At 44.1% G+C, this 21,000-nt stretch overlaps 1 protein-coding gene across 1 annotated transcript in view; it reads left to right on the top strand.

The window, feature by feature from the left end:
• The first annotated feature begins 6,845 nt into the window (after positions 1 to 6,845).
• Positions 6,846 to 21,000, top strand: part of PRR5L (proline rich 5 like) — a 169,199-nt gene continuing 155,044 nt past the window's right edge. The window contains exon 1 of the mRNA XM_054438692.2: positions 6,846 to 6,996. The gene's annotated coding sequence lies outside the window, so the exon portion shown is untranslated. The remainder of the gene's footprint in view (positions 6,997 to 21,000) is intronic.

The following is a 21,000-nucleotide window of genomic DNA, read 5'->3' as shown; positions in this document are numbered from 1 at the left end:
GCGAAGCGAGGTCACGTGGTTTTCGCTGTTGTCGCGGGGCCTGCCGGGGGCTGTAGTCCTTCAGAGTGGAGGAAGGCGTTTCGTTTGTGGTGCTGCGGCAGTGAGCGCGGATCAAGACGGACGCGGCGGCTGGATGGCTAAACCCCGGGACTCTAGGACCAAAGGACTAGGGGGACCAGGGCGGAGGATGGTTTACTCGGGGAGGAAATTGGCTTGACTTGTCTACTTACCAGGTCAGGGAAACAGGTTTTCCCTTGACCCATGTGGGTGGGCTGGCGCATTTGGGGAATGCACCTGTAAGCTTGGCAGGCGCCTTGGAAACGTAGTTGTTCAGGAGTGATCAGCGTACCAGTGTTTGGAATGAAAATGAGGCTGCGCATATCGGGCTTCTTGGAATTGACACACACACACGCACACATCCTGTCTTGAAGAATGTAAAATTACTTCTGCGTGTATAGTTTTCCAGCCTATGTCGTAGGTTGGAGCTGGTATTATAAGTATTATCCAGATTGGGAAATAATCGTTTAGGATTTTTAGTAACTTTCCCATAGTCATAGAGAAGATCTGATTCCAAGAGCAGGTGAGGAAGTGTTTGGGAGAGGGGACAAGAGAGGAATGGAATGAAAGCTACTACCTAGCTAGGTTCTTGTTATACAGGGGTGAGATGGGGGAGGAGGTTTATGGAAATGATTTAGTTCATTTTTTCAAAAAGGTAATTATAATGAATATAATTGTAAAGAGTGATTTTGCATGGGCAGTACTGGACTTTGATTTGCCCTGTTCTCAGAGACCATACATCAAAACAGACATTTCCTTTATCTACCTTTAGTATTTGGGTGGCTCTTTTCTTTTCCTACCCTCCACTTTTTTTTAAGCAAATTCCAGCTCAAAAAATGGGTTCTGATATATTCGAGCTTAAGAAAGAATGCCCATTTGTGAAATTCCAGAAATTGGTAAGCTGCTAAGGACATTTATGCCTTTGTCTCCTCTCCTCCCCCTTCCCCTTTCCTCACTCCATCTTCTGTGGGGATGTTGTCAAGGCCCAGGAAAACAAAAATCAAATTGTCTAAGGAGGAACCCATTCCTGGATTAGAAGATTTTAGAACCATTTTGTCACAGGGTCCTGATTCTAGCTCTCTTTCTTGGCCTCTCTTTTCCATGAAGCCTCATGGCCTGATTCCTGGTTTCTGTTATAACTCGATATAGGTTCTAGGTTTAACTCCTGCCTGTATCTATAGGGCTGGGCCCATTGCGTTGAGTTAATTGAATATTTGTTAAATAAACAACCACCCAAAAAAGTGATTAGACTAAGATGAACTTTTGTGACTTATTTGAGGATATTGCCTTGGTATTTGCAGGATTGTGCCTTCTTGTCTTACTTTAGAGTAATAAGGAGTGTGGTCACCAGCCTTCAAGATGGCCCTCAATGATCCCAGCCTCCTGGTATTCACAACCTAGTGTAGACACCTCCCACCTTGTACCAGGATTGGTATGCATGACCAATAGCAAATGGTGGGTGTGAATGGCATATCACTTCTGAGATTGGGTTATGCAAGACTGTACCAAAAACTAACAAAAAGACTGAAGTTCCTGTCTCCTGGCTTGGGTGCTCTCTCATGTGCCCTGCTCTCTTTCACTTGAATCCTTTGCTCTGGGGAAAGCAAACTGCCATGTTGTAAACAGTCCTACAGAGAGGCCTAGGTGACAAGGAACTGTAGCATCTGGCCAACAACCTCATTACCGACCTTAGAAGCAGATTCTCTAGGCCCAGTAGAGCCTTAAGAAGGCAGTAGTCTTGGCCAACAGCTTAACTGCAACCTCATGAGAGATTCTGAGCCAGAACCACCCAGCGAAGCCATGCCTGGATTTCTGGCCTTCAAACACTATTAAGATTATAAATGTTTGTTGTTTTAAGCTATGAAGCTTTGAAGTAATTTGTTATACAGCAATAGTAACTAATGCATGGTGGCAGCAAAGCATAGGGGTTTTAGAATTCAACCTGAGTTGGAATCCTAATTCTACACATTATTAACTTTTCCATGTACAAATTCTTGAACTTCTCTGGGCCTCAGTTTCCACCTCTGTAAAATGGTGTTCATCACACCCATCTAGTTCAGGGAGTAGAGCTGAGAGACAGGAGCTGCTTTAGTGGGAGGATTCCCAGCTCTCCTTGCTCTTGCGGGCTGGTATGATATGAATGGCACCATGTCATCCCATTTTGGTAGGGCTGCCCAGATTGCCAATGCCATGTTGCATGTAAAGGTTTGTCTACGGTCTGCAGAATGTCCAGCAATTTCTAAACCATAAACATTTTCATGGATGGGAACAAAGCAGAATGTCAGAGTTCATTTCTATGATTTGGTTCCATTGCCTGGTTTTCATTAGGCCAAATCTGATTTCTTTCCAGTTCTGAATATAGGAATCAGTGCTGACTTTCATTTATTTAATAAACTTGTTATGTGCCGGGCTCTGTTCCAAGCCCTTACGTTTACTGATTTATTTACTTCCCATTCCTATCCTATGATATTATATATATACATATGTATATACATACACACACATATATATATACACACGTACGTACATATACATATATAAGCACACACACTGTATTATTTCCATTTTACATATGGAAAAACAGACATAGGCAGATTAAGTAGTCTGAGGTCACGCAGCTAAGTAGTGGCAAAGTCCAGATTCAAATATGGGCAGTCTGGCTCCAGATTCTGCACTGTTAACCATCAAGCTGTACATGTCTCCTTGTTGTCCCACAGCTTTAAATTCATGTTTCTTCTCTTTGCATGTCTGACTACCTTCCTCAGGCAGCAAGAACAATCTAAGAGTGTTCCTGGACAATCAATCTGGTGGTGGTGAGAAACAATATAATGAGTGAGTGGAAGGGCTACCTTGGGATTTGGAAAAAGACCTAGGTTCAGTTTCCGACTCCTGTGTACTGTTAGCAAATTACTTCCCCTCTTGGAACCTCAGTTTCATCATCTGTAAAATGGGAACAATAATAAAAATACCTTTTGGCCATTAGGGGGAGCTCAAGGACGACTTATACCCCAAAAGGGGAGGGATTGCTTATGTGGATTCTCAGTTCTAGTCATTGGCAACACTAAAGGGCAGAGCTTTCCCGTGTTGTGTGCGAGGGTTTGCATGAGGGGGCCTGGACATCCCAGTTTTCCCAGGGATGAGGGATTTCCTGGGATGCAGGACTTTCAGGGCTAGCGCTGGGACAGTTCTGGACAAACCAGGCCAGTTAGTCACCTGAGTTTGAGCCCTGAGCCTTGGGGGAAACCAGCCTTCTGGAACACTTGCCCTGATTTCTCCAGTGGGCCAGATATGAAGCGAGGGATATGGACACAGAATTTATTAGTAGAAAATGATTAAGGGCAACAATCTTAGTATTGAGAGTTTTTTAAATAATAGCATTATTGAAATAGAATTAACATTCACATACCATACAATTTATCCATTTAAAGTGTACAATTCGATGGATTTTAGTATACTCACAGAGTTGTCCAACTATCACCACAATTAATTTTAGAACATGTTCATCATCCCCAAAAGAAACAGTATATCCTTTAGCTATCAACACCCACCTCTGCCCCTAATTCTCTCCATCACACCCAGCCCTAGGCAATCACTAATCTACTTTCTGTCTCTGTGGTTTTGCCTTCTGGACATTTCCTATGAATTGGATCATATGTTATGGTTTCTCCTCTTATGCTAAGTAGAGGAAACGAGTGCAAAAGACCACATATCATATGTTTTGTACTCGTTTCCTCTACTTAGCATAAGAAGAGAAACTTCTTCAAGGTTCATTCATGTTATAGCCTGTATCGGTACTTCATTCGTTTTTTGCTGAATAATATTTTTTGTATAGATATACCATAGTTTGTTCATTCATCAGTTGTAGACATTTGAGTTGTTTCTGCTTTTTAGCTGTTGTGAGTAACGCTGCTATGAGCAATCATGTATAAAGTTTTTGTGTGAACATATGTTTCATTTCTCTTGGGGTATATACTGAAGAGTGGAGTAGTGGAGTTCCTGGGCCATATGATTACTCTGTGTTTAACCTTTTGAGGAAGTACAAGACAATTTTCCAAAGTGACTGCACCATTTTACAGTCCCCAGAAGCAATGTATAAGGATTTCAATTTCTCCACATCTGTGCCAACATTTGTTTAAAAAAAAGAGAGAGAGAGATGGGGGTCTCTGCTTTTTTACCCAGGCTGGAGTACAGTGGTGTAATCATGGCTCACTGTAGCCTCAAACTCCTGGGCTCAACTGATCCTCCCACTTCGGCCTCCTGAGTAGCTGGGACTACAAGCATGCACAACCATACCCAGTTAATTTGATTTTATTTTTTTTAGAGACAAAAAATACATTTTGTCTCTAAAACATGTTTCCTATATTGCTTAGGCTGGTCTCAAACTCCTGGCCTCAAACGATTCTCCTGCCTCCGCCTTCTGAGTAGCTGGGATTACAGATGGGAGCCACTGCATCTGGCTCTGCCTTTTTTGATTATAGTGATCCTAGTGGGTATGAAGTAGTATTTCATTGTGAGTGGTCTTGTTTTGAAGTTGCATTGATATAGCAAACACATTTTGTCACTGGTTCTGTTTTGATTATAGCAATCTTAGTGGGTATGAAGTGGCATCTCATTGTGAGCAGTCTTGTTTTGAAGTTACATTTGCATAGCAAACACATTTTGTCACTTATGCTACTTTGGTTCATTTGAGGTTACTGATGAAGGTTACGGAAGCTTAAATAAACTCCTATTCTCCTCTTTGGTTTCACTACTAAGTCCTGGCTGCCTTCTTTGTCAGAGGAATGCCTGCAGGAGGTGGATTAGGCCAAGGGTCCTGTAGTCCTTTAAGGAGAGCCCTTGCCACCCTCCTGTTATTTCCCTAGTTTCCCTTTTCCTCACCTTTGTCACAGTCCAGAGATGAGGGTGGGTTGCAGGGGGAAAGGGCTGATCAATCTTTTTGACTTTATGCCCCCTGCTGTAGGTCAAAGAGTGGCTTTGATGTGGCCTGATCAGCTCACCAGGCGTCTTAGTCCATATGGGCTAATATAACAAAATACCATAAACTGGGTGGCTTATCAACAACAGAAATGTGTTGCTCATAGTTCTGGAGGCTGGGAAGTCCAAGACCAAGGCACTGGCAGATTCTATGTTTGATGAGGACAGTTTCCTGGTTCATAGATGGTGTCTTCTCACTGTGTCCTCAAATGGTGGCCATGGGCAAGGGAGCTCTCTTGGGCCTCTTTTATAAGGGCAATAATCCCGTTCATGAGGGCTCCACACTCATGACCTAATCACTCCCCATAGGTCCCACCTCCAAATACCATCACCTGGGGGTGAAGATTTCAATATATGAATTTGTGGGGGACGCATACACTCAGACCATAGCACAAGTTGGGGACAAAAGCTCTGAGTGTCAGCAGGGTTGCACTGGCTTGGAAATGCTGTCTGTTTCCAGATCAGGCATTACAAACTGCATGATCTAGGGCTCACGTTGCATTAACAATGTTGTGTTTGGTCCACAGTGTTTCAAAATTGGAAAACTTGACATAAAAAATCCAGCCTTCTGGCTTTTCTTTAAAAATGTGCAGGCCCAACCATGCTGTTTCCACCTTTCTGCATTGCAGTAGTTGGCTGAGGCTGAGCCCTGGCTGCCCCCTGAAGACTGGTGTGAGCTTTCAAATCCCCACAGTTCCCACCACACACTGTTGCATCACAGTGGGCCTTCTCCACACATTTGTCACCTGTCTCATACTTGAGAATATTTATTAGTGCCCAATTCCTTCAGGGACCTAACAGGGTGAACTTAGGCCATAGTAGGTAACTGGGCTAAATACAGACACTTGGGATCCTGGCTTTCCAGCCATCCCCATACCATCTCCTCATGAGTACAAGCAAGTTTCAGGTGTAATGTGGGCATCTAATTTGTGATTTGTGGTTCTTGATCACTTTTATGGGCCAGCCACTGTTCTAAGAGTTTTGCATATATTAATTCATTTAATCCTCATAGGAACCCAGTCATAATCCCAGTTTACAGATGGGAAAACTAACACCCAGAGAAAACACTTGCTCACAGTCCATGGGTAATAGTTGCAGAGCCAGAATTTGAAGTCAGGAGCAAATGAGGTCATTTTGCAAGGTTGCTCATGACCTAGTGTCTGGATCATTAGGGGGGTTCAGTGGGTGCAAGCTTTATGATATTCATCTAGTCTTGCCAACTGCTGCTAACATGCTGCATGGCTGGGGATTAGTCCCAGCCAGATGTCCCATCAGAAAAGTTAGGCGTTGAAGTGGATGACATTTGTGTTTAGAGAAATGATATGTCTCATTCTTTTCAGCTCTAACTTGGGGTAAGTTTCTGAAAGCAAGTAAGAGAAAAGGAGAGGGACACTTGTGATCTCTCATGTATAGAAGACTAATAAATAGGCAGGTGGTCACATCTGAAGGCACGTCCCCTGACCCTTATTACATAATGCCATGAGCTGAATGTCCAAAATTCCTCTCCCAGCTCTGATTGGCCTGGCTACTATGATGAGTGAAGTCCACCAGGGAAGACACTGTGGCCTCGTTTCTCATCCTCCTGTCCCCAGGAGTAACACAGAAGCAGCTAATAACACAACAGCATTGTCCTCACATACACAGGCCTGCTTTGTTTCCCCACCACATAGAGCGGCCTCTGTAACAATGGCCCCGAATGACACTTTACCCTCCTTTCTCCAATGTTGCACTTGTTTTTTTAGTCTGGAATGGGCTAAACAATGATTTCCTGCAGGGGGTATCAGCTTTTCATATTTTCTGCCTGCTTCTCTGTCAGTCTTCCGGCCCCAGGTCAGTGAGTGGTGAGCCAGGCCCAGAGAGCTCTGGGCCCATTGGAACATCCCCTTCTGGGGAGGCTGGAAGGCCATGGTCATTCACCTCTCCCCAGCAAGGTGGGACCTGCCCTGGAAGAAGAAACCAGACCAGGTAACACAAGAGAGACAATGAGAGCTTGGGGCTAGGGGGTGGGGTTGCAGGAGATGACTGAGTATCCAGCCCAAGGAGGATGGGTTTCTGGCTTCAAGACATCCTATTTTCTTGAGAGCCACCATCTGCTGTTAAATAATGAAAAGCAACAGAGGTCAAGTTCAGCAGCCTCCCAGTTAGGAAAATACCCTCTGTCTGTCTGGCCCTGTTCAGTGCCTCTGATATCTCTGGGTGACCAGGGTCTTCATGGCCCATGTGGATTTATTGAGGTGACTGTTGCCTTAATAATAGCTGCTAGTACTAAGCTCTTTCTCTATGTGTTGCATATGTATACCTATTACTGTATGTCTCTCATTGAATGAATAGTAATGATAGCAAACCCTTATACAATGTGCCTCAGATTCTTGCTTCATTCAAACCCAGGCAGTCGGGTTCTAGAATCTGCGCTTTTCATCATCATGCCCCTTGTAAAGCATTTTTTTTTTACAACATCCTGTTAATAAACCAAGGTCATCACAATATTTCACTTTGAGAGGCAATGATGTATAATGATAGCTATGTGTATTGTGAGTCCTTTGCCCTGTGCCAGGCAGCATTCTAACTGTTTTGCAGCTATTTCATCAGATAGATGCTTTATGATCTCTGTTTTATGGATGAGGAAATTGAAGTACAGAGAATTTAAGTCATTCACCCGGGATCACACAGTTGTTAAATGGCAGAGCCTGGATTTGAATTCAGTTTTCTTTTAAGTATTATGGGAATCTTAGGCCCGCCCAGTCCTGCTGGTCTGGAGTTAGTCTGCTTCTCTAGGTCATGGGGTATAGAGGGTGACATTCAGTTTCTGGCTTCATAGAACATCTGCACCCAAGTTGACAGCTTAAGGAATTTTTTCGTTTGTTTGTTTTAAATGATTTTTCTATCGGCATCAGCTTTTGTCTTGCTTAAAGAAGATGGAATTGCTCAATGATGACAGTGAAGGAATTTGAAAGGATAAGAATTCTCAATGAGTGATATCTCTTTTTTGGCCAGAGACCAGGCTAAGTTGCCTCATATGTAGGAGAACATATATCAAATACACAGGACTCACGGTATATTATGGAAGCAAACTTTATTTTTGCCTATTATTGTCCCTAATTTTTTTCAGTGGGTCCTCACTCTTCCCTTGCCCTGGGATGAAAATTAAGGTAGATCCACAACTCTTCTGGGCCCCACTTCAGGAATCAAAAGTTCTTAAGTCACTTTTAGTTCCAGCACAGCTTCATTCAGCAATTGGGATGTCCAGTCCCAGGGAATCAGCCAGATCTTCGAATCAGATGTTCCCAGTGGAGACTTTTCTCCCTCCTCCAGTGGGGCCTGCAGCTTGGAAAGGGGGTCTGTGGTTGGCTTCTCATTTCCCACGTTAAGCTTTCATCCTTCTCTCCTCTGGCTTACTGATGATTCTGACTCCTGGCAGGGGGAAGGGGAAAAGAGAAGAGATAAGAAAGGAGCTGGAAGTCCTTACTTGGTTAATGCTGTGGCAAGCTGGCATTTCACTGGCAGGTTCTGGTGGGTGTGTAAACCTAGTTTTTTCTCTCCAGGCACAATCTTGTAGATACTTCAGAGAGCACCATTATTTCTAATCTTTGTGGATCTCTGAGTTGCTGGTCCCTTGAAGCTGGTTGCCTAATAAGACTCCTTCCTTAGTTCCCTGGCATCTAAGCAGTGCCGTATTAGTTTGCTGGGGCTGCCATGACAAAATATCACAGACTGAGGGGCTTAAACCAGCAGTCCCCAATTTTTTTGGTACCAGAGACCAGTTTTGTAGATGACACTTTTTTCCACAGACCGGGGTGGGGATGGTTTCAGGATGATTCAAGTGCATTACATTTATTGAGAACCTTATTTCTATTATTATTACATTGTAGTATATAATGAAATAATTACACAATTCACCACAGTGTAGAATCAGTGGGAGCCCTAAACTTGTTTTCCTGCAATTAGACAGTCCCATATGGGGGTGATGGGAAACAGTGACAGATCATCAGGCATTAGATTCTCATAAGGAGAATGCAACCTAGACCCCTCACATGCACAGTTCACAATAGGGTTTGTGCTCCTATAAGAATCTAATGCTGCTGCTGATCTGACAGGAGGCAGAGCTCAGGTGTTAATGTGAATGATTGGGAGCAGCTGTAAATATGGATGAAGCTTCGTGGCTCCCTCTGTCCCTGCTGTGTGGCCTGGTTCCTAACAGGCCACAGACCAGTACTGGTCCATGGCCCGGGAGTTGGGGGCCCCTGGCTTAAACAACAGAACTTAATTTTCTCCCAGTTCTGGAGGCTAAAAGTCCAAGATCAAGGTGTTGGCAGGTTTGTTTTCTCCTGAGGACTCTGTCCTTGGCTTGTGGATGGCCACCTTCTCACTGAGTTCTCACATGGTCTTTCCTCTGTGTGTGCATTCCTGGCATCTCTTGGCATGTGCAAATGTCCTCTTCTTATAAGGACACCAGTCAGAGAGGATTAAGGCCTACCCTATGGGGCTCATTTTAACTTAATCACATTTTTTAAAGGTCCTGCTTCTAAATGCAGTCACATTCTGAGGTCCTGGGGGTTAGGGCTTCATCATATAAATTTTGGGAGGATAGTTGAGGCCACAACAAGTGCTGTCAGCTTTTTTCTGAAGGTAAATTTCCATTCCTCCTGGTGGTCCTTGTCAGAAGGACCTACACATCCCACAGGTTGGCCACGGTACATCTCTGGCTTATGGAAAATACCCAAGTTTCATTATCCCAGGAAATCCAAAGCTACCACGTTCTCTTCACTCCAGCTGATCAACTCCATCATTCTTGTATTTTGGGATTCACAGACGTGATTCAGACATCAGCCCTCAGTGACAGTCAACCTCCAGGGACACAGCATCTTGGAGGCCACTCTTGGAGGGTGGGTAGTGGGCAGTTGGAACTTGGAGTGCTTCTATTGCTTTCTCCAAAATTCCTCCTCTACACCACCAACTGTTCTTCTCACCCAGCCTTCTTTGTGGGCTGGAGATGGTCAGTTAAGAGGGAAACCAGCTTCATGCCACTTCTTTTGTCAGCCCTGCATGATGGCCTCAGTGTCACAGCTCACTTTGAAACATGTCTTTTGTCCTTGGCAATACCCGAACTGAGACCATAGTCATTTTTACATCCCGCTACACAAACAGCATCTCATTTAGTTTTCATAAAGAACCCTAGGAATTCTTCTACATATGGAAGAGGAACCTGGAGCTCACAAAGGTTAACGAATTCACCCAAAAGAGATTATTCAGCGAGTGGCAGGGAGGGGAGTAGAGATTCAAGCTTTAACTCACTTCATTATTTACTTCTCTGGGCCTTCATCATCCAGGCTTCTTAGAGCTTTTACCTACTGGAGTTTGGTCTGTGCTGGTAAAACGTTTTCTTCTTAGCAGAAAGCTATAAAGGTAAACAACAACAACAATAACAACAAACACTTCATCGCTGCTTGCATCACTTGTGATGCAGGGGCTGGCAACAGGAGTGACAGGTGCATCAGAAGCTTTCTTAGGTATGTTGTGAGATGAGTTCTGTGTACCCAGGAAAGTCTTTGACTGCTTGAAAGTCCTCCATCCCTGCCCCACTATAATTTAATCAGCAGAATAATGAAGTACAAGTGAAATATCTTTTTTGTTTTTGTAGAAATGCATAAAAGCAATTCTGTTAGTCTGTTTTGTATTGCTGTAAAGGAATACCGGAGACTGGGTAATTTTTAAAGAAAAGAGGTTTATTTGGCTTACGTTTCTGCAGGATGTACAAGCATGGCACTTGCATCTGCTCAGCTTTTGGTGAGGCCTCAGGGAGCTTTTACTCATGGCGGAAGGTGAGGGGGGAGCATTTCACATGGCGAGAAAGGGTGCAAGAGAGTGCCAGGCTCTTTTTAAACGACCAGCTTTCTTGTGAACTTATAGGGTAAGAACTCACTCCATTATCACCAGGGCAGCACCAAGTCATTCATGAAAGATCTGCCCCCATGACCCAAACATGTCCCACTAGACCCCACCTCCAATGCTGGCAATCACATTTCAACATGAGATTTGGAGGAGACAAACATTCAAACTATATCAGCAATACTGCATTCTGAGAATTTTATTCAAGGCAGAAGGGGCCATATCATCTCACCTTCTAGCTCCCAGGAGATACTTAACCTAAAGAGGACTTCCGAATATAAAGCTATTAAAAAAAAAAAAAAAGACTCTCTTTTTTGTTTAGATTTTTAATTATTTTCTTTACAAATAAAAAAGCCCAAGCCTGTCATTGCCCATTCTTCCTTAGGAAAGGGAAAGCTACATATGGGCCTGGCAGTGGTTCAGAGGCTGCCTGCCAAGGCTGTGTCAGGTTCATCTGGCAGCCATGCAGAGCTGGGCTGGGCTGGGCTGGGCTGAAGTTGGGGCCCAGGGCACAGGCCTGGGATAGGCTGGAGCTGCAGCTGCCTCCATCCAGGGAGGAAGGGCAGCATGATATTTCTGTTGACCCACTCAGCAATTATTTAACAAACATTTATTTTGCCCAAGACTTTTGTGGGCTCTCTGCCAGGAAAGGGCAGGTCATTGAATGGGCCCTGGGAAAAATGATGTCTGAGCTTCTCTCCAGTTCTCAGAGAAAGGTAAAGCACTGGAAGCGGGTGGTTCAGAGAGAGGGCGTGGAGGCATGGAAAAGCATGGTGTGCTTGGAGATCTATGGATGGTTTTGAACTGCTCAAGCACAGGCTGGGGTCAAGGGAGGGCAGGAGTCAGAAGAGGAAGGAGGAAGAAGGTGGAGGAGCTGCCAGATTGGAACTTGGTAGGCAGGTTGGGCCCTGGGAGGGCCACAGAAAAGTCTGAAGCAGAGTTGTGACCAGAGTGGGTTTGTCTTTTAGAGGGAACTGAGGCAGGACGGGGACACACTCGAGCATCAGAGGCGTCAAGGCTCAGGGAGAGGGGTGAGGGAAGATGAAGAGCAGAACCGAAGCCCTTGCTGAGATTATGGGAATGGGAAGGGGTTAAGCTGGAGAAAGTGGCAGCCACCTGAGGGAGGGGTCGGTCTAGAATGTCTTTCAGGTTTCTGACTTGAACTACAGAAGGGATGCTATGCCATGATAGCTCCGTGTGTGTGTAGGGGCCGAGGACCCTTCCCAGCTGGAGGAAGTGGGGCATGGGGGGTCGAGGGGTTGTCCTTTCTTTTAATAAACATATGGAGGGGCTGCCCTGAGCTGCGTGCTGGGAGAGGAGAGCAGAGGGGACACCTTCCATTCCTCACAGAGCCCTTGGGCCAATGAGAGAGCAATTCAAATGCAATGGAGCAGGAAGACCCTAAGAGATAATTGGAAAATGACTGGGAAAATTTGAATGTAGACCAAGCATTCAGTGATATTAGAGAATTATTAATTTTTTAAGGTGTGATGAAAGTATTGTTTTTTAGGTGGGAGAATACCCCCTCATCTTTTTTTCTTTTGGGGAGATGCAAGCTGGAATATTTAGGAGTGAAATGTCATGATGTCTGTAATTCACTTGGAAACAAATAAATACAGAGAGAGAGAAGGAGAGACAGAAAGAGAGTGAGCAAATATGGCAAAACGTTACCAATTGTTGGGAGTACATGGGAGTTTACTGTACTGTTATTGCACTATGCTTTTGGCTTTTGGCTTTTCTGTGTGAAATATTTTGTAGTAAAAACTGGAAAATACAAAGTAGCAAGCGCATTGATGGGAGGTAAGGGTACCATAGGAACACAATGAAGGGCCTCTAATCAGAATTTGATGCATGAGGGTTGCTTCTAAAGAAAACAGCATCTAAGACCTGAGGAGGAGTGATCCTTGAAGGGGGGATGGGGAAGAATTTTGGGGAGAATGTACTAGGCAGAGAGGGAACAGCCTGTGTGTAGGCCTGCTTGCCTGTCTTGCTAGAGGAACAAAAAGACATTTAACGTGAATGTCAAATGTGAAGCAGAGTCAACAAGAGATGGGAAGAGAAAGGTAGGCAGGTCCTATAGAGTTTTATAAGGAGTATGGGGGAGTTTGGACTCTGTCCCAACCACAGCATAACTAGGAGGGCTTCATTTCAGAAAGATGCTGGCTCAGCTGGGTGCGGGGTCTCACACCTGTTATCCCAGCACTTTGGGAGGCCAAGGCAGGCAGATCACCTGAGCTCAGGAGTTCGAGACCAGCCTAGGCAACATGGCGAAACCCCATCTCTACTAAACATACAAAAAATTAGCTGGGCATGGTGGTGGGCACCTGTAATCCCAGCTACTCGGGAGGCTGAGGCATGAGAATCGCTTGAGCCTGGGAGGTGGACCTTGCAGTGAGGTGGAGGTTGCACCAGCCTGGGTGACAGAGCGAGAATCTGTCTCAAAATAAAAATAAAAATAAAAAAGAAAGATGCTGGCTCACGTGTGTGCAGTTGCTAGGATCTGGCAGCCCCTGTTTTAAGCACTTCATCTATATGAGTTCGCCTAATCCTCGCCGTGACTTTATCAAGTATGTGCAGATTAGCACCTCTATTTATGAGAGAAGCCAGCCAAGGCACAGAAGAGTGGAGTCACCTGCTCAAGGTCACATATCTGGAGGAGTCATGATTCAAGCCCAGGATCCTGGCTCCAGAGCCCACGCTCCCCTAATCGCAAGGCAACACTGCCTCTTGGGTTTAGTCTCTCTGTGTGGAGAAGGAAGTGGAGGGAAGCAGGACTCTTCCTCAAGACAGGAAGACAGCTTAGGAAGCAACCGTACACATCCAGACTCAAGGTGATGGTGACTTGAACTAAAACAATGACAATAGTGATGGAGAGAAATAGATGTAATAGAAAGTTATTTTGGAGTGAAATCGATAGGACTTGGTACTTGAACAGTTGTGTCAGGGAAGTCAAAGACAATGCCCAATCCATATCCCACTGAACACCTAGCTCTGCGCCTTCTTGGCAGGAGAAAAGGGCTAGAGTACGAGAATATGGAGATACCTTGCTCATAAAGAAATCGAGAAGACATTATCAGACCCATAACATCCCCTTCAACTGTGAGGAGCAGCCTGTTGTCCACCCAACCTACATATCTCTTTCCTGGCTTCCACTAATCCTCACTTTTGGTGCAACTTGCCATTTTCACTGTTTGAATTTTGTAATCTGCACCTGTTGTAAAATAGAGATCATTCCTTTATCCTGACTTGACTGGCAAAACAGAGTCAAACCACAGCTCCTGGTCCCTTCCCTCTCGACTCACTAACCTGCCATTAGCCTTGAGTGATGTGACGTATGCACCTGTCTGTGTTTCACAAGAAGCCCTTGATCCTTGGGCCTCTTCAGAGGGCTTAACCGGAATGAAAAATTAAACAAATATTGAAAAAACAATAGAACGAACAATATATGGTCATGTCCCTCTAATGCTTATTGATTTTTAAGATCTTCTCAGGCATGAAAACAAGATTCACTGCTAGCAACCCAACATTGGATTTCTGTTAACTGAAAGAGTAGCTTATTGATCAGGGTGGGATGTCCAGCAGGGCAGGAGCAGGCCTGTGTCTGCCCCACCAGCTAATCAACCCCAATTGAACCCTAAGAGGTGGAGCTCAGCTGGGTGAGAGCTGCACTCACTTGAAATGAGGGACACTGTGGCCCAGGAGGGTCCTCGCAGCATCCTCAGAAGACACTGAGGCCATTCCTCAGTTATATACCAACTCTCTGGGGACCTCATCTTTTTCTTGCTAAAGGCCTCAAGAATTCCTCATTATTTTTTTCTGTGTCAAAAGTAATATAACTACTACATGAATTCATGTATAGAGGACATGGGTCTGCAGAATAAAATGAGTTCATCTACATATATTCCTGCCTTCCATTCCTCTGTCTCAAGGAATTGTTCATTTGACAACAGATTCAGCTGTTATTCTATGCTGTTTGAAGGTTGGCAATACAGCCATTCACCATATGCCAAAAGGCAAAAATCCCTGCTCTCATGGAGCTTTTATTTTAGGGGATATTGTGAACAGTTTGGTGAGGAGCCTTCCCATCCATGTATGTATTAATACAAACAGGTTTGTGCTGTACATATGATTCTGTGGCTGGCTTTTTTCACTAACAATATGTCTTGGAGCTCATTCTGTGTCAACATGAATGGTCCTTCCTCATTCTTTGATAGTTGCATAATGGTTCTCTGCAGGGATAAACCCCTGCTAGTAAACATACAGTTCTAATTTTTGTTTTCACAAATAGTGTTGCAGCGAACTTCCTTCTGCATGTACTGTTGTACACACACAATTTTGGACACTTACTAAGCCATGATATATGAATTAATTACCCTCTCTGTGCCTCAGTTTCCTCATCTGTACATTGAAAGCAATGATAATAATCTCCCTCTAGCCATCAGGGAAAAGCAAATGAAAACCATGATGAGACGCACTTTACACTCACTGGGATGGATACAATTTTTAAAAATAGATGACAAGTGTGGGAGAAGACGTGGAGAAATTGGAATCCTCATGTGCTGCTGGTGGGAATATAAAATGATGCAGCTGCTTTGTAAACAGTCTGGGCATTCCCCAAAAGGTTAACACAGAGTTACAATTTAACCCAGCAATTCCACTCATAGGTATATACTCAAGAGAGATAAAAACACATGTTGCCACAAAAATTCATTTAGAAATGTTCATAGCAGCATTATTCATAATAGCCAAAAGGTGGAAACAACCCAACTGTTCATCAACTAATGAAGAGATAAACAAAATTTGGCATATTCACACACAGGAATATTATGTCACATTAAAAAGATATGAAGTACTGATACAGGATCCAACATGAATGACCTTTGAAACATTATGCTAAGTGCAAGAAGTCAGTCATAAAAAGCTACATATTATATGATTCCATTTACATGAAATGTCCAGAACTGCCAAATGTATAATGACAGAAAGTAGATAAGTGGTTTTTAGGGGCTGGGGTTGAGTGGGAAGGGAGGAAATGGAGAGTGACTGTTAATGGGTATGAAGTTTCCTTTTTGGGGTGATAAAAATGTTCTAAAATTTGCTGTGGTGATGGTTGCACCTATCTGTGAATATACTAAAAGCCATTGAATTGTATACTTTAAATGGTTGAATTGTATGGTAGGTTCTATGGTCTGAATATTTACGTCCCCCTGAAATTCATCTATTGAAACCTAATTACTAATGTGATGAAGTTTTGGAGGTGATTAGGTCATAAAGGTGGGGCCCTCCTGAATGAGATTTTTGCCGTTACTTAAGAGGCTGGAGAGAGACCCTTCACCCCTTCCATCTTGAGGATACAGCAAGAAGGCACCATCTATAAACCAGAAAGTGGGCCCTCAATAGACACTGAATCTGCCAGTGCTTTGATCTAGGACTTCCCAGCCTCCAAAACTGTAAGAAACAAATTTCTGTTGTTGATAAGCCATTCAGTTTATGGCGTTTTGTTATAGCAGTTTAAATGGACTGAGTTAGTATATGAATTATATTTCAATAAAACTGTTATTAAATAAAGTAAGATTGCTGTGAGGACTGACTGAACTACATAAGGTGTCTATAAAGGTGCTGGCACTTTGTCTTTTTGGACCTAGCTTATGTCACTTAGCCAGGAATCTCCTTGCAAACGACAGGATCTCATTCTTTTTTATGGCTGAATAGTACTCCATTATGTATATGTACCATATTTTCTTTTTTTAATTATTATACTTTAAGTTCTAGGGTACATGTGCACAACGTGCAGGTTTGATACATAGGTATACATGTGCCATGTTTGTTTGCTGCACCCATCAACTCATCATTTACATTAGGTATTTCTCCTATCCCTCCCCCAGCCCCCCATCCTGGTGTGTGATGTTCCCCACCCTGTGTCCAAGTGATCTCATTGTTCAGTTCCCACCTATTGTTCAAAACCCACATGTGGTGTTTGGTTTTCTGTCCTTGTGATCGTTTGCTGAGCATGATGGTTTCCAGCTTCATCTATGTCCCTGCAAAGGACATGAACTCCTTCTTTTTTATGGCTGCATAGTATTCCATGGTGTATATATGCCACATTTTCTTAATCCAGTCTGTCATTGATGGACATTTGGGTTGGTCCCAAGTCTTTGCTTTGTGAGTAGTGGGTGCTGGCACTTTGAATCTATGTACCTACTACCTTCGTTGTTGCTTCCAGGGGATGGATTTCTAGAAGCAGAATTGCTGAGCGAAAGGGGAGGTGCATTATTATTATTTTTTAATCATCTTGCAAAGTTGCCTTCTAATAAAGACTTTACCAATGCACCCTCCAAGAAGCAGTGCATGAGGATACCAGTTTTTTCCTGTTTCCTTTTCCTTTTCAAAGCAACTACCACCAAAAAAGTCTGACAGAATACACACAAGTGTTCATAGTGATTTCATTGGGTAATGGGATCAGGTGTGAACTTCCTCTTCCTTTTCCTGTATTGCTTATCTCTATTTTCTCATAGTGCTGAAAAAAGAACATGTAATAGTTGTATAATGTTTAAAAAATAAAATCATCCCCCACATCTCTTCTCCTTGAGGCTCCTACCAGCTGACAGGATTGGTAGTGATGACTACAGAAGACCCTTATTGCCACACCCTAAAAAGGACAGGAGACCTTCCATTGTGATGGTTTTTGTTGTAAATTTCTAGAAGAAACGGCCAGGGGGCGACAAATCTAAACATGAAGGAAGTGCAGAAACTGCAGTTATTTTCCCAGACCTGTACTTTCTTGCTAGAAGGCACCAAAAAGCCCTGTAATAAAAATCACACTGTGGGATGTTCCCCCCTTACCAGCTACTAGACACAACAAGTTTGCAAATGCTTCATATGCCTTGTCATTCACTCCTCACAATTCTATGACAGAGGTACTGGTGCAAAAATGAAGTTAACGAAATTAAGCGGCTTACTCAAAGGCAGACTGCTAGGAAGTGGTGGAGGTAGATACTGTTAAGACGCTTTCAACTTCAAGTCAAGAGTCATCAACAAGGATATTTTATTATCTCATTTAAAAGTGAGGACATAGGGCAAGCTTCAGGGGAGGTTGATTCGGCAGCTCAGCAATGTCCTCAGGGTGCCTCTTCTTTCCATCTCTCTGCTCTGCCATCTTCCTGTTGCCTACATCCTCAGGCAGAAATAGGGCACTAGCAATGACATCTAGAATAGCAGAAGGCCAAGCCAATGCACCCTCCCATAAGTAGTGCATGAGGATACCAGTTTTTCCCCTTTCCTTTCCTTCTCAAAGCAGCCACCAACAAAAAAAGTCTGAAAGAATACGCACAAATGTTCACAGTGATTTCTGTGGGTGATGGGATCAGGTGTGAACTTCCTCTTCCTTTTCTTGTATTGCTTATCTCTATTTTCTAACAGTGCTAAAAAAGAACATGTAATAATTCTGTAATGTTTAAAAAATAAAAGTACCCCCCCACATTTCCCTTTGCTACGTCCAGGGGAAGAAGAGAGGGACAGTTTATTCCTAGAGTTTTCTCCTTGGAATGAGGAAATTTTTCTTGAAATCCCTTTCTCTTTTTTCCAGCAAACTTTCCCCCACAGGCACACTGTGTGTCTCATTGGCCCAATCTAGGTCACTTACCTACTTGGGAACCAATCATTGGCAAAGTGAATGGAATTCCCTCTCGGTCTATCCCTGGGGTTTGTGCTGGAGGTGGGTCATTGTCCCCTGATGAGGAACATTTCCTGAGAAAAATTGGGATTTTATTAGGGAGAAAGAGGGGAAATGGATGTTGTGGAGTTGAAAGGAAGAACCAATGTGCCCAGCATTGGTAGAGACTCAAACATGCAATTGTGAAACTCAGTAGCCTGTTTTTAGCTGCTGTGTTGTTCTGTGTCTTTGCCAAAACTTCCATTGCTAGAAATTGATTATTGAGGATGGAGAATATAAGTCATCCACATCTGCTCTTTCTCTCTATCTTCAGGCCCCAATCCTCAAAGAAAGGGGATTTGAAAGTTTGGTTTGAGGCAGGTTTTTAGAAGTGAAGTAGTTGATTTTTGAAATGCCACAGTCTCCACTAGGTAATTTCTACCTTGCTGTCTCTAGCCTGGAAGAGTGCCATTACACATTCCCCCTGGATGTCTCAGGAAAGGTCCCTTTGGGATGGTCTCCTCCTGGCAGCTTATAGGACTAACTTGATTAATAGTATTGCATTTTAGATTTAGAGGAATTTGGAAAGACCTGCTTGACCTCCCTTCATGGGAATCACATTTTTAGCTGATGTGATAGATAGAGGTATTGTTCAGTAAATCTTCACTCACTTCCCTTCCACCTTGGGACACAGTACACTTCCTGAGTCACTGACTCTGGGCTTGGGCATTGACTTGTTCTGGTCAACGCAATGTGATCAGATATGACTCTATCAGAGGCTTTAAATAATGCTTGCATTGTTTGGCTTGGCCTTCTGCTATTCTGACAGCCAAGAGAAGAGCATAACTTGGGTAGCCACTGCCCTTTCTCCCTGTGCTCCAGAATTAGTCACATGGAACAGACACAAACCTGAACTAAGGCAGAATTGCCCTAGTCAACCTGCAGATCTGTAAGTGAGAAAAAGAAAGGCTTATTTTCCTCAGTCACAAAGTTTTTATTTTGCAGCAGTATTGCAGCAATAGTAGACTGATACAAGTGACATTTGAGGGCATTCAGCAAAGTGTATGGACAGTGTAGACACATTAGATAAGCTGTGAGAATATGTCTCATCGAAGCAGCTCCTGGAATAATAAGTGTTAAGTATGGCTCAGGGAGGGAATGACTTGGAGTTGTTTTGGTGAGTTTCTTGGAGCAGCCTAAATTCTAAGAACTTTCTATAAACTGTTTTCTGACCTATTCTCACCAAAACAAGCATCAACGCCAAGAAATTACTAAACCATGTGTTTCATCATCAATATGCAAATGTAGAATAATGTAGAAGAAAGAGCACTGGACATGGTGAGGTTTTGGACCACAGCTGTGTACCAGTTTAGCTCACGTCTAGTCTGTGGCTTCAGGCATGTCATTTAATTTCTCTCAACTTTACTTTCCTCACCTGCAAGTTAATGGTAGTTTTAAGAATAAAATTATCAGGCATATCTATGGTTTTCAAACTGTACATTTAGTGATGGGATTTTTTTCAAAGAAAATCAACAAGTAAACTTGAGAACTGAATATCACAGTCAGTTTAAACATTCCGTATTTGGAACCAAGTCTTTTACTGTTGGTGGTAGTGAGCATGATGGTGGTGGTGGTAGTGGGGATGATGGTGGTGGTGGTATTGGGGATGGTGGTGGTGGTGTTAGTGGGGATGGTGGTGGTGGTGGTATTGGGGATGATGGTGGTGGTGGTAGTGGGGATGATGGTGGTGGTGGTAGTGGGGATGATGGTGGTGGTGGTGGTGGTGGGGATGATGGTGGTGGTGGTGGTAGTGGGGATGGTGGTGGTGGTGGTAGTGGGGATGGTGATGGTGGTGGTAGTGGGGATGGTGGTGGTGGTGGTATTGGGGATGAAGGTGGTGGTGGTAGTGGGGATGGTGGTGGTGGTAGTGGGGATGATGGTGGTGGTGGTAGTGGGGATGATGCTGGTGGTGGTAGTGGGGATGATGGTGGTGGTGGTGGTAGTGGGGATGGTGGTGGTGGTGGTATTGGGGATGATGGTGGTGGTGGTAGTGGGGATGATGGTGGTGGTGGTAGTGGGGATGATGGTGATGGTTGTGGTATTGGGGATGGTGGTGGCGGTGGTAGTGGGGATGGTGGTGGCGGTGGTAGTGGGGATGGTGGTGGTGGTGGTAGTGGGGATGGTGGTGGTGGTGGTAGTGGGGATGATGGTGATGGTTGTGGTATTGGGGATGGTGGTGGCGGTGGTAGTGGGGATGGTGATGGTTGTGGTATTGGGGATGGTGGTGGCGGTGGTAGTGGGGATGGTGGTGATGGTGGTAGTGGGGATGATGGTGGTGGTGGTGGTAGTGGGGATGGTGGTGGTGGTGGGGATGATGGTGGTGGTGGTGGTAGTGGGGATGGTGGTGGTGGTGGTAGTGGGGATGACGGTGG

Source organism: Pongo pygmaeus, chromosome 9 (genome assembly GCF_028885625.2).
Source record: "Pongo pygmaeus isolate AG05252 chromosome 9, NHGRI_mPonPyg2-v2.0_pri, whole genome shotgun sequence".
NCBI lineage: Eukaryota > Metazoa > Chordata > Mammalia > Primates > Hominidae > Pongo > Pongo pygmaeus.
This window is presented reverse-complemented; position numbering and strand designations above follow the sequence as displayed.